Genomic DNA, 7,341 nt, shown 5'->3' with positions numbered 1-7,341 from the left:
AGGCGGAGGTTGCAATGAGCCGAGATCACGCCACTGCACTCCAGCCTGGCGACACAGCGAGACTCAGTATCAAAAAGAAAAAGAAAAAAATAAATAAAAAGAAACCAGGAAAGAAAAAGGAAATAAGTAAGGGGAAGGGGAAGGGAGAAGGAAGGAAGAAAGAGACTCCAGGCTAGGTGCAGTGGCTCACGCCTGTAATCCCAGTACTGTGGGAGGCTGAGGTGTAAGGATCACTTGAGCCCAGGAGTTCAAGACAAACCCAAGCAACGTAGATACAAACTTCATAGCTCACCCCCCAAAAATCGCTCAAGATAGTCTGTAGACTTAAGTTTTCAAATATAAAATTGTAAAACTTATAGAAGAAAATCCACATGACTTTGGATTGGTGATGAGTCTTTAGATACAATACCAAAAGCCAGTTCATAAAAGAAAAAAATGATAATGTGGACTTTATTAAAATTTTAAATGACTGCTCTGTGATGTATCTTGTTAAGAGAATCAAAAAACAAGCCACAGACTGAGAGAAAATATTTAAAAAAGAAACCTGAAAAAAGACTTGTGTGTAAAATAACAAACAAATTCTAATAACAAAAAGAAAAAAGCCCAATTAAAAGATAGACACCTCACCAAAAAAGATACTGATGACATGCCCGGGTGTGGTGGCTCATGTCTGTAATCTCAGCACTTTGGGAAGGGGAGGCAGGCAATCGCTCGAGGCCAGGAATTTGAGACCAGCCTAGCCAACATGGCAAAATCCTGTATCTACTAAAAATACAAAAATTAGCTGGGCGTGGTGGCTTGCACCTGTAATCCCAGCTACTTGGGAGGTGGAGGCAGGTGAATCACTTGAACCGGGGAGGCAGAAGTTGCAGAGAACTGAGATCACGCCACTGCACTTCAGCCTGGGCGACAGACCAAGACGCTATCTTAAAAAAGAAGTGGAGTTTTGCTGTCACAAGCCAAGAAACTAACAGAAGCTGAAGAGAGGCCCAAAATGGATCCTTCCCTAGTGCCTTCAGAGGGAGCATGGCCTGCTGAGACAGAGTAGAAATGGGACTCGGCCCACCCCCACTAACGCGTTGTTCCATACGTGCCCGCTGACCCCCAGACCTTGCAGTACCATAGTCGCTGCAGGTGCCACACTCGCTGGCCAGACCTTGCCACCTGTCTGAAATAAACTAAGATTAGCAGCATCCCGCCATAAGTCTTACTCAAGGGAGTTAACTCTATCACCTGCTTGTGCGTGAGGCCAGGAGAATGACCGATCCTTACCCCTGGCCTCGTTATAATACTGAAGTCCCCACCCAGGTATGGGCTTTTCTGCTATTTTCCAATCACACAGCGTTTGTGTTAGCGTGATTCTTCACTGCAACTGAGCACCCTTCACTCCACCCCATATGTGTAATGACACTTACCTAACTCATAAATCATGCATGTCACCCTCCTTAAGACACCACAGTGCACTCCCCTTGGGGAGCCAGCCAAGAATCCTTCCTCCTGCCCAACCTTTAGGGGCATAAGACTTAATAAAGCCTTGTCTGGGAAACTTGCTTGGCCTGGTATCAACTTCCGTTTCATGGGAGCCTAAGAACATGTAGTCGGGAATACTGCCAACATCTTTATTTCCAACTTCTGGACTTCAGAACAGAGACAACAAATCTCCATGGTTCTAAGCTACCCCTTTTGTGGCACTTTGTTATGGCAGCTCTAGGAAACAAATGCAGGCACGTTCTGCTCCATCTGCCACTCTCTCCAGACCACAGTTTCTCCCCAAGCCCACCCCATGAGAGGCTGAGGACAGAAGTAGGACCCTTCACAGGCCACCATCACTGCTGGATGGTCACTTCCAGCACTGACTGTCTGGGAGCTCCAGCCTCAGCTCTCAGTTTCCAGGAGCAAGTGAGAGGATGAGGACAAGGAGGAATGAGGGCGCTGGCCTCCCAGGAACTGTCCCTGAACGTCCACCCTGCTGTCCCCGAGCTGCCCCTGAGCCTCCACCCTGACCTCAGCCCAGAGCTGCCCCTGAGCCTCCACCCTACTGTCCCCAAAACTGTCACTGAGCATCCACCGTGCTGTCCCTAGAGCCCAGAAAGCCTAGGGCTGACCAAACCTCATCCCTCACTCCTCCTCTGGCCCCTCTTCCCAGCCATCAACACTTTGGAACAGCCACGAAGCCCCTTTTAATTTCAAAAAGGTGCGTCAGGAAGGCACAGAGAGCTCACACCAGGTGGTCATGGTGCCTTACCTGTGTCCAATGGACCCAGGCTGGCCCTTTAAGGGGATGATGGCGGAACAGCTGAGAGACCACACTCCCCTTCTCAGAGAGGCCAGGGATAAAGAAAAGGGACAGCGGAGGAACCTGTGGGCAGGATGCTGAGGGTAGAGACTCCTCCCCACAGGCACCGAGCAGAGGGATCCTTCCTCCTTGGAGCTGCCTCTGAGCCTCCATCCAGACAGGACCTCCGACCACTGCTAGGGGCCCGTTCTCAGGAGGTTCAGTCCCAGACAAGGGCTCTGGAGACTTAAGTCCACTTTCCCAAAACGGACGATTCATCGGGCAAGTCAGGGTCCTAGAACATCCAGGACCGAGCCTTGCTGAGGACGGAAGGGAGTAACATGGCATGGTGGGGGACATGGGGGCCCAGTCCTCCCGTGGCAGACAGGCAAGTGGCTGTGCCCTCCACTCCGCACACCCTGCTGACAGCACATCCTCTGAGCTCAGGTCCCAGTGCCTTCCTGCTCCTCCTCCAGGCCCACAGATTTCCAAGGATGTTCTGGGCCACAGGTGAGCAGTGCAGTGGCCTCCTGACCCGGGGTTCTGAGGCTCCTCATGGGGCGCCAGCACAGTCCTGGCTCAGCAGCACACCGGCTCTGGGGGCCCCCATGCAAGTCTGGAACAGAGTGCGGGAGGAGGGAAGGGCTCAGGCAGCATGTTCAGAACTCATCCTGGGAGGAGCTGCCTCCTTTCTGGCAAGCCCAGCCTCCCTCCTCCTCCAGGAAGCCCTCCTGAGGTCCTCCAGAGACCAAGCAGTGCCGGTGTCTTGGACATTCTGTCTTTCCTCCATGTGCCAGCCCAACCTCATCATGGGACCCTGAGTCCCTTCAGGCTCCTCACCGCTCCGCCAGCACAGGGCCTGGTGCTCACAGCAGCCTGAACCAAGGTACAGATGGTGATATCTGCCCAGGACAGAGCCAACTCTCAACAGCATGAGCCTCAAGGCCTTTCAGCAGCTACAGAGACTGGGCATTCCCACCACACACACACACACAGACAGACACACACACGAGTCGCTGTCAGGACTGGTGACTTTCAAAGCACTGGGCTACAGCCAGCAGACTTGGATCTTTCCGTGGGGCCACAGGAGGCCCCCACCTCCAAAAGGAAGCTGTTCCCTTGGTGAGACCAGGAACCTCCATCCCATTCACCACACACACCACACCCTCCATCACTGCACTGCTCCCTGGAGACCAACCTACGGCACCAAATCCCCACCTGAGGGTCTAAATAACCCCTGGCAGGTGCCCTGATTCTCTAGGGAAGGGCTGGTGCCTGCAACAGGATGACAGTCCCAGGGACAATCACAATCTGTGCCCTGCTCAGCCTTGTCCTCGGCTGCCCAGGCTCTTGACAGTCACACCTACCACCCTGGGGAAAGAGGGGGACTCTGCCAAGAGCCAGGTGCCCGGTTTATGGTTCAAATTGAATATTTGGACAAAAATCTTGAAAACTAGGCTCCTCACTGAGAGACAAAAGGATTTTTCTGCACAGTAAGCTGGAGCCGTGGTGTGGAGGGGACATCCTTGCCACACAGGGCCCAGGGATGCCCTAGGGCACAGGGAGGGAAGATCCTGGAGAAGAGGGGTCAGCTTGGCCCAGACCCCAGGGAGGGGCCCTCACTGCTTCTTGTCCTTTGTCCAAAGTGAGGAGTCTGAGGGGAAAAACCAGAGACCACTCACTGGAGTCCTCCCTCTCCTGCTCCTCCCACCTCCTCCTCCCACCCCCGTCCTCCTCCCACCTCCCTCCTCCGTTTCCCCCTCTTCCCACTCAGGCGGCATGAACTGCCAGCCCAGCAGGGAGGGGAGGGCCTGATGCAACCCCCAAGTTGCTCACTGATTCTTGGGCTGTGGGGGGCCAACAGGGCCACAGAGGGGGAAGTGCAGAGCCCACTCCTCAGCTGTGGTGCCAGCATGAAATCTGCGGGGACCAGGGGACAAGGCAGAGCAGGAGCCCAGAGGCAGTGAGAGCCCCGAGGGCAGTGCACACACCACAGACCCTTCCCCACGGCCACAGGACAGACACATTCACAGAAGGAGGAGGTGAGGCACATGGTGGGTGCAGACAGCCGCAAACCAGAGGGGACAGAGATAAGTCATGAGAAATTTACATTTTTCCATCAACAATGGAACTGGAGACATGAGAACAAAAAGAAATCAGCAATGGAAAATAAAGCTAGTTTTTCCCCATTTGAGACACGAGTATAATAAAGCTAGTTTTTCGCCATTTGAGACACGCATATAAACTGAAATTCACTGAATATACAGAAAAGGCTCCAAGCACTGACAAGCCTCCCATACCTGTCTCTTATACACATCTAGATGTGTATAAGAGACAGCTTCCCACTCAGGCGGCATGAACTGCCAGCCCAGCAGGGAGGGGAGGGCCTGATGCAACCCCCAAGTTGCTCACTGATTCTTGGGCTGTGGGGGGCCAACAGGGCCACAGAGGGGGAAGTGCAGAGCCCACTCCTCAGCTGTGGTTCTGGCATGCATTCCAGGTGGACCAGGGGACCAGGCAGAGCAGGAGCCCAGAGGCATTGAGAGCCCCAAGGGCAGCGCACACACCACAGACCCTTCCCCATGGCCACAGAACAGACCCTTCGCAGAAGGAGGAGGCGAGGCACATGGTGGGTGCAGACAGCTGCAAACCAGAGGGAACAGAGATAAGTCATGAGAAATTTCCATTTTCCATCAACAGTGGAACTGGAGACATGAGAACAAAAAGAAATCAGTAATGGAGAATACAGCTAGTTTTTCCCCATTTGAGACACAGCGTATAAATTGAATTACACTGAATATACAAAAAAGGCTCCAAGCACTGACAAGGCTCCCACACTGGCTGCCAACCCTCATGAAAGCCAACATCTGGGGCAGGCCAGAGCTCTGGGCAACCCCTGCCCCCTACGCCCTGCCGTGGACTCTGCACACACCTGGAAGTTCCCATTGCGCACACTGTAGAGGGGCCGCAAGAACGCCGCTGGAGAGGACACGTTCTGGTAGAAGGTTCTCTTCACCCTGAGGCCAGTCAGAGGCCTATGGTGACCCAGGTGGCCTGAGGTCACCACAGAGGCTGAGCTTCCTTCCTTCAGCAGGAGGCCCGCCCACCTCGTCCCTGCCACTGCCTCTTTCCCATCTCATCACATCCCAACCCACTCTCAGGGCAGGACCCAACTGGGCCTCCTTGCCTAACAGCTGCATAGAACTGATTTATGCTGAGGCATGAATCCTTTACAGGGTGAGCTGCGATGGCAGGTTCAGAATGGGGAGTTATCAGCTAGATCCTCAGTCCACAGAGGGAGCCGCACCTCCAGGAACTCTGTCTTTGCCATCAGTACATCTGTGGCTCTCACCTCACCCAGTGTCTCCCCAAGCACCAGACTTGCTGCCAAGGATCCACTGACCGTCCCACAAGGATGTCACCTGGGGCTCCAACCCAACAGGTGCAAACAGACCTCGCCAACCTCCCCGCAAGGATTCCCCCCATTTCCCCACCCCAGGAGTCACCACTCTTACCTTACCCAGCCACACGTCCCCTCTATTTCTCCCCCAAGACCCTGCAATCCCCTCCACTTTGCTCTATGTCCACTTGTTTCACTGGCTCCTGCCAAATCATCTCCCTGTGGGTACCCCACTGGCCCCCATTGATCCCCAAGCAGGTCCCCCATTTCCCTTGTCCCAGCAATCCATTCCTCAAAACATAAACTCGGTCGTGTCACACAGTTTCACACTTTCCTTTGCTCCAAGGAGAAGCCAAGCACCCTCCCGCTTAGCCCCACCCAACACCCCTCTCCCCACACCCTCTTCCTCACATCCACAGCCTGACGTGGCCCCTGAGTCCCCTCTTGTAACCTGACGTGTGGTGCATGAGGTGTGACAGTTGGTTTCAGGAGGGCCCTTGTCTATCTTGTTCTCTAAGGCATCTGCCAGGGTGAGAAGAGTGTTGTGCATACCAGATGCCCCAGGTGTCCTTTCATAGACTGTGTGAACAGATGAACAAACCAAGCTCCTCTAGAGGCAGAAGACTAGGATCCAGGCTCTTGATCTCGGTGACTCTGGGTCTGGTCGGGACCACACTGCCCTTGTCTTCGGCCTCTGCCACAGATCCCCCTTCCCTTCTCTCCCCTGGCAACTTGTGAACCCTCTTCTGGCCCAGGGTGGAGACTTGAAAAGCCCACCCCATCCGGGACCAGACCGTGGAGAGGGGAGGGGAGGAACCAGACAGGGATGGCCCTTGACAGCCCACCCACCACACACTCACACATTCACACAGTGGCTCATCTGCACACATACACTAACATGTACACTCTTACCTGCTCACACATGTACACACACACACACACACACATATCAGCTACCTACCTGGGTGACAGCTTGAACAGGAGGTAGGTCAGGCCAGTCAGCAGGAGAAAGACAGACACAGCAACAAAGGTGTTGCCTGGCCGCCCCCAGGGTGGGATCAGAGGGCCTGTGGGCAGGAAGGGCCCAGGGCTGTCAGCAGCCTCAGTGCCAGGAGGCTCCCCACAAACCTGCCTGGCAAAAGTGTGCCCTTTAGTACCCTGGGCCAAAGTGGAAGGTTTGTGATGGGCCTTGGAGGTTTGTGTCACCTGCTGAAGGACCTTGTGTAAGCCACACTCCTGGGCCTCACTCTTATATCTGCCACACGGTGGGTCATAAGGTCCCTGGGCCTTCTCAGCACTGCAGTGCGCAAGGGTCAGCCCCGCCCTCACTAACGACACTGAGGTCATGTCCAGCCTCCAGGCAGGAGCACCAGCCCTGGTGTGCAGCCCCACCACCCTCACTCCTAACAGAAGTCACTGACTACGGGTTCCCAGGAAGCCCCAGAATTGTCAGGTGTTTGTTTCCTCCCTACAGACCTCAGACCTTCAGAGGAAGTGGGTCAGCTGGGGCCTGGCTGCCTCAGGGAGGGGCTTCCAGGAGGATGAAAGGGTGCAGGGGTGAGGTGATGAGGGGAGAGGACGCCCAGCCTAGACTCTGGAAGTGCAGCAGCCACAGCAGCGCCCACCTTGTCTCTGGGGAGCCTGGAAGCACACAGGCCAGCTCCAC

The 7,341-nt window shown here is 54.7% G+C and overlaps 1 pseudogene; it reads right to left on the bottom strand.

Moving 5' to 3' along the window:
- The window catches only part of LOC105543339, a 41,208-nt pseudogene that overhangs the window by 6,733 nt on the left and 27,134 nt on the right, over window positions 1-7,341 (bottom strand).

This window comes from Mandrillus leucophaeus, unplaced genomic scaffold (genome assembly GCF_000951045.1).
Source record: "Mandrillus leucophaeus isolate KB7577 unplaced genomic scaffold, Mleu.le_1.0 Scaffold28, whole genome shotgun sequence".
NCBI lineage: Eukaryota > Metazoa > Chordata > Mammalia > Primates > Cercopithecidae > Mandrillus > Mandrillus leucophaeus.
This window is presented reverse-complemented; position numbering and strand designations above follow the sequence as displayed.